We start from the raw sequence: 7453 nt of genomic DNA, 5'->3' as shown, positions 1-7453 counted from the left end.
TGAATTGAACTGAATTGAAATTAGAGGCCTGTGAAGTTGTACACATTTGTTTTCTTCTAGGATATACTGAGCCTCAAATGGATATGGTATATGGTAGATATCAAATGTAATGTTTTATCAAGCAAATATTAATCAGATGGATCAAAACATGTCATAAATATCATTTATGATCATGATAATCATTGTGTGATGGTGATCACTTAGCATGAAACTGTTGACTTAAGTTTATTGTCCAGGAAATGTGAAAGAAAGTCACAATTACTGTTTTCTTAATAGCATTGGTTTGTAATGTGCCAGTGTTATATCTGTTGACTCAGTAGTATTTAATGCCTCTGTGCAGCTTGCTTTGCAGTTCCACTGCTGGCCACAACAAGGCACTCCATACCATCCCTGTGCCTTTAATCCAGTCTGAGGGCGCTGTAGCATCTTCTGTGTGTGAGCAAATTAGGCAGCTTAGGAGGGCCAGTGGTCCTACATTTGGCTGTGCAAAGCTTCTTTACTGGGACATTGGTACTTAATCCTCACAGCTCTGATCATTATAGCTGATGAGAGAGAGAGAGAGAGAGAGAGCGCTCTGCTTTATCTCATGCATCCACCTTTGCCTTTACAACAGACACACATCTCAACCTAATCACAGATATAAGCTGCAGATCTTCAGGCTTCAGGTTTTGTTCTCGTTCATCATTACAACTGTGGATTAGAACAGGTTTGTGTAATTTAACACATGCAGCATGAGTGAGTTTCTAGTATCTAATGTCTCTTTTTGCTAATTAATATCATGCCTTAATATATTTAAGTGTAAAAATATAAACACATGTCAGTTATTGTATATCTCAAAAGATAATCAGAAAAACTCACCGCATATATTGATATATATATTGATCATTTTTAGATAACTCTATTCTTACAACAAATTATTTTCCTTATTGAAAAATCTGTCCGTTTCTTTCCTGAGTCATTGATAAATCATTCAGTCTGTAAAAGGATATAAAATAGTGACAAATGTGCATCACAATTTTGCAGAGCCCAAGCTGTCATCTTTAACTGTCTTATTTTGTCCCAAACTCAAAGATATTCACTTTACACTGATATCAATAACAGAAACGCAGCAAATACTCACATTTAAGTAACTGGAATCAGTCGTTGTTTTGTGTTTTGTGTTTTTATTAATCGACAAATCATTTCAGCATTATTGCTGGACACTAAGGTGTTTTGGCACAAATTGAATACATCTTATAATTCCTTAAATCATACAATCTACAGTCCACAGGAAAACAACTACACCTATACACCTAGAGGAAAAAGAATAAAGATCCACAAGACAAACAGCAAAATAAGACAAAAACTTTAATAGAAAACAATAAAAGATGTATTTTGAAAACTTAAATGAAATAATTAAGAAATTAAAATGTTATATTCTTCAGTCAAGTCTTCAAGTCAAGTTTTGAACAACTTGGTACAATCGAAGCCAGTAATGTCCTGAAGATTTAAGGGGAACATACAACAGTTAAAATATTAGTTGGACACTTTGGAAAATACACTTATTTGCTTCACAGAGTAAGGTGAGAAAATCGATACTACTTTCACATCTGTACAGTGAAGATGAAGCTACTGCCAGCTGCTCGTTAGATTACCTTGCTTAGCATAAAGACTTGAAACATGGGGAAACAGCTAGCCTGGTTCAGTCAACACAATCCACCTAGCAGCACCTCTGAAGCTCACTAATCAACATGTTTATCTTATAGTTCTTACAAAACTGTAAAAATGTCAAGTGGTGTCTTATAGTTTGACAGAGCCAGGTTAGTTGTTTACAGTCTTTATGCTAAGCTGAGCTAGGCATTATATTTACTGTACAAATATGAAAGTATCAAGTATCAATCTTCTCAGCAAAAAAGCGAATCAGCGTGTTTCCCAAAATGTCAAACTATTCTTTTAAAGTGAGAGCAACAGAAAATGTGTTTGAATCACAGTCACCACATCTTTGTATATTCCTTCTCATTACATCTCCACAAATTACATTTTACATCATAATGTACTGGATTACATTTAGGAATGAGTATATGGTCTATTGTGAAGTCTTGAATTAGCAATATTGCCTGTTTGAGTGACCTTTTACTGTGTCACACAGGGCAGTGGTGAGCAGCCCCACAGACAGTCCCAATCACTATAATGCCGATCGGAGATTTGCTGAATCTGTTAGCGTTTCCCTGTGATATCGGCTGCAGTGTAATTACAGCACAGGCATGACCGAGCTGGATGAGCGGCAAATGGGGATTACATAGGGGCAGGTCATAATGATCAGGCCGGCCACATGTTTCTGAGGCAAATCTCATTTTAATATCCAGTCTACCATACTGTTTTATTAGCAGAGTGGCTGAGGTCAATTAGCTTTTAGTTCAGTGCATTCAAATATTTAAATTGACATAATGCAGCTTGCTTTTATGATTTAAATTAGACCAAAGGGAAAATTTAAAGATTTTTAAAGATTTTTATGATTTTGTATTTTAAAGAAGATCTCTTGTTTATTCTTTGTCGGTCTTTGTGTTTCCTCTCTCTGCATAGCAGGGATTGACATATAGTTAGCATGTTCTTCATAACAAGCTACTTCCCTGTCTCTCCCTCTGCCAGAACTGTCAACCCCCTAACAAGGTGTACATATTCACAGCTGCTACTGCAGGAGAGGAGCCCAAATGAGGAGTGCCTGGATAAGATGAGAGGGACGAGCCAGACAACAGGTGCGTGGGTACATCACTGCTCATTCACTGCTACCACACTGCATGTTTTCAGCCATATAAAAGACAGCTGGTTTTGATTTATTTTGTTTTTTTTAGATCAATTACTTGTAACTGTATGGCAACTCTCACTGCTTAGACAGTCAGGAGTATGACTAAGGATGGCTCATTCTAGTCTCACAGGCTATTCACACTTACTCTTGCCCCCGTGGTGGTAGCGTTGCCTCTCTGCAGTGTATCTGTATCTGTTTGTTCATTCATAGGAAAAGCATTAGTGACACGTAGATGAGTCATAGAGGCTAGCGTCTAAACAGGCCACGGAGGGAGTCAGGAACCCTGCCACCCTTCTGCTTCTCGCCTCAAGGCACCACTCATACCCTCACCAGTCTCCCTAGTTACTCTAACGCTTACATACACACACATATGCCGTCTGTGTTTTTTCGAATACCATGGATCCCACCTGATGCGCTGGGTACCACAGAGCAGATGTAGCTGTAGTAGTGGGCAGGAGAGTGGTGTCAGCTGTGGTTGTCCTCATTATTGAGATGTTGTTTCTCAACATAGTTAGGGCACTCTGTACTGGAATTAGTTTAATGCAGCAGTTTATATAATTATTCAAACACACAAGAAAACTGTAGTGTTCATTTTACCCTGTGAAAGTCCATCTGACGTTATCCAGAACTACCTTATCTTGCAGGTGAGACTGTTTCTCCGTGTTGTAATAACTAAAAGAATAGATATAGATGTTTACTTAGGTGTATAAATAATTTTTTGATATAGGAAAAATACATTTAAGTGACCCATTTTGATGGTTTAAAGACGGTTTCATTCACAAAACTAAATAACTTGCTACTGTTTCTTGGTTTCCAAACAAGAGTTGAATAAATAACAGAGCCAGTCTGCAAATCTTTGCTTTGACTTTGCAGTGAAAATCCTGACATATTATGGCCTGATGGTGTTAATTGTAGAGCAGACAGAAAGCACAGATGTGTGTGTATGTATACCGTACGTGTCACAGTCCCCCTCTTACTCCCAGAGGTTATATCAGGTGCAACACCTGGAGTTTGTTTCCTCATTAGGATGGGCATCTCCAAGGTGATAGCCAATTAGAAAAAGCTGAACCTGGCTCTCAGTACTCATGAGTGGATAGAGATCAGATACATCTCATCTCTCAAAAGCAAATTGCTTCCACAAGTACAGCATGTTTGTGATGCTCATTGCAGAGGTAAGCCCACTGTATTTCGGTCGTTTTTTCATGCAAACACATACATTTTCTCACACTCTGTTGTGTTTCTTTTCTCCCACAGCAGGCAGAGCAGAAATTCCACTCTAAAGTAATATTATCATGAAGACTGGTGCACCGACTCACCTTGCGGTGTGGTATTGAGTCTCCTTTGCGCTTCACTGTGTCCCTCTGTTCTTACAGCTATCTATCAGTTTCATAGCATGCAATCTGCATCCTTCCAGCCTCCCACTACCCGCCCACCAGTGCTGTATCTGTTGTGTTCTGCGTGCACATACAGTGCACACAAGCACATTGTGTTTTTGCAGAAGGCTCAAGTGTAAACATGTTTCCTGGACCCCCCCTCCGTAATAAAAGAGAGGGGAGCTCCCAGGCAGATAACACCCACCGCAGAGCTGCCCTGGCAGGGGTAGGAGAGCGTGGAAGGTGCTTGCCCCCTGGCAAGACGCTACTCAGAGAGGGGGAGATAACGGCTGTCAGGGTGGTGGTATGGTTATATGAAGGACTGAACGAAGGCGGGGAGTAGGTTGGAAGGCAAGGAGGGGGGGCTTCTTCATACATTTTTATGACCACATAGATAAGGTCAGTAGTGTGCCATCGTTACTAGGCAACACTGCGACCCTGAGTTGGATTGAGTTGTGAAGCTGAGAAGTCAGATATTCTTATTACAACAGCCCTGCTTCGGTTCTGCTGTGTGCATTTGTTAACAAGCAGCCTGTCTCCGTGTGCCATTCTGAGAGTCAAGGCTGAAAGACTGCTTAAACTGGACGATTAACTGAGGCACTGAAATAATTAGAAGGCCATTGATTGGGTTATTACATTGTTACAGGCATGTTGGTGATAGACCGATATCCGTGCCAGTTCATATACGCGATGATGGTAATAGTCATGAAAAATGATGGTGGGGTGTTTGATTATATATTTTTAATGATCCAGTTCATGTGGGGATACACTAGACTGTGGATGTATTGATTTTTCTAGTTTTCAAGCAGAGAATGGAGGCGATGGAGACCAGGCGCATATGCAGCCAGAGTACAAATCACCAAAACCCACCCTATTCTCTCCCTCCTGTTACTTACACTCTCCACCTTCACTCCCTTCCCTCTCCACCGCTCCTTTCTCTAACCCCTCTTTCCATCACCCTCTCAGCTCTCCATCCTCACTTCCGTATTTCTGCCACTCCTCCAGCAGCCTTTCATTACGTGCCACCCCCCCCTTCTCCTCCTCCTTTCGCTCGCTCCCCTGCCTCTCCTCTTCTCTCCTCCCATTTCTGTCCCCTTCAGCGTCCTAGTTTAGCACGTCAAGGTTGGCTACAGATACGCTCCTCTGTGCCTTGGGGCTAACCAATGGGAAACTGGCTAGGGTTGCTGTAGCAGGCTGGGGTGTTGGTATCATGAATTGAGAGGAAGATGGGAAAAGGTTACTGTAGTGCATGTGCTGTGGTCCGTTCTGCAGAGTGGAACTGAAGTCTTATAGGTTCAAAAACAGTATTCAGGGAATGTGGGGCTATATTACAGAAATGTCTTACCTCATATCTGTTGGTAATTTAAATTAGGGTCTAAATTTTAATTAGCAATTTAGAGAAATTAAAGACATTTTGAGGAATATCCTTATTTAATTTATTGAGAGAGAGAGTAAGATAAGAAGCTACTACTCATAAGCTGGCATGCTGCAAACCAAGCATGTGCTTCTTGAAATTTAAAACATTCAGTGTCTGCGGCTGCACTAACTGGTCTGTAAGACCTCTGACCCAATCCCTTCCTGTTCACAAGACACGAATAACCAGATAACCAAGATATATTGTTGTATTCGTAAAGACAAAGAACATAAAAGCAATTAGAAAACTTTTGCAGTGCCAACTTGCAGCTGCTGTAAAAGTTTTATGAAGTTCGTCATCCGAGCATAAGAAAGGTCTTCTACGTCTTCTCATCTAACGCAGCAAGAAATTGCTTTATTTAAGCAATTTTGTTTAAAATTCAAAAATGTAAAAAAAGATCCAGGAAAGTTAAGTCACAACTTTAAGGACCAGTATGTAGGATTTAATGGCATCTAGTGGTGAAGTTACAGACTGCAACCAACTGAATACAATTCTCCTCCCAAGTGTGTAGATTATAGAAGAAACTATGGGGGCTGCAAAACTGGAAAATGTGAAAGGCCCTACTTGTCCATTGTGGGCCACTGTAGAAACACGGCGGTTTTATCTGTAGATAAAAATGGCTCATTCTAAGGTAACGAAACCATCGTGATTATAAGTATTCTATTTTTGCCAGTAAATCCTCCTAAACACTGGACATTTAAGATTTTATGTTTCTGTAATATATGAAATCAAACTCTAAAGCTGATATATTATTATATAAATATTTTACCCAAGCCATCAAACAGTGGTTCAGCGCATGTTTGATGTGGGTGGCCCTCCAAAGAAGGTAATCAAACCTCTAACCCTTACTCGTTTGCTCTTTCCACTGACCTCCACAGAAACACATCTCCTCTTTAGTGTTTTATCATTAGTCCCTTTGACATGTTAACTTCTGTATAGCAGTCCTAATTTAAAGAGTGTGCATGTGTCCTGATGCTGATTGACCTGCAGGTGTCTTTTCATCCCACTGGGACCAGTAGAGGGTAAGAGTATACCACCCTGAACTCTGTTTGAGAGCCACATCGCTCCTACCCTGGCAACATGTAACCTTATACACACTTCTATCAGGAGCCACGAGCGCGGCTTGTCTCTTATCAATGTCATTGTCTTAGCAAACAAAGGGGATCATTATACCAGTGCTGAGAATGTTTCTATTCTGAGTTAATGGGTCGCATAGTGTAAAGGCAACCTGATCCTCCTTTGGGTGACGAAGGAGTGGGCCGAGGGCTGACATTTTGCTGATGATAGGCCAGTCTGTGTTTTGTTGTAAGAGACACTGGGCTTCACAGGAGTTGTCAAAACAAGAGGCCCCATCCTGAGGGATTACCCAGCCTGTCTGCACACACGCCAGGGACAGGGTCGGCCAGAGGGACAGGGAGGGGCGGAGGCACTCTTGTGTGTGAGCGTATGAACGTGTGTGGTGTGTGGTGCGTGAGTGCCCTGCAGGGAGGAAGGTGTTGCATGGAAAAAGAAGAGACATAGCAGAGGCAAATGTGCTCTTTGAGATCTTATTATCATTGTTAATATTTTGCAATGGCAATGGTTATTAATGGGATTACATGCAGACTTGACCACAGCAGTATTGGAATATGTTTCAGTAAATCACAAGAAGTCCTTGATTTGATTTAGCTTATAATGTAATTAGTATGACCACTGAAGCGCACTGTGTGTTGTTACCTATCTGATCTCAATTCATTACCGAAGCAGAGGACAGCACATAATAGAGTGTGTGGTTAAGCTGCATGGTAGCAGTGTTTTAAGCATTTTCTCTGATGTTTAATGTATGTTAATGCAAAGCAACACTTAAAAGGCGACATATAAAGTTCGGTCTAGACCTGCTCT

This window comes from Morone saxatilis, unplaced genomic scaffold, assembly GCF_004916995.1.
Source record: "Morone saxatilis isolate NCDOM2014 unplaced genomic scaffold, NCSU_SB_2.0 Contig8, whole genome shotgun sequence".
NCBI classification, from domain to species: domain Eukaryota; kingdom Metazoa; phylum Chordata; class Actinopteri; family Moronidae; genus Morone; species Morone saxatilis.
Note: the sequence above shows the minus strand (reverse complement) of the source record.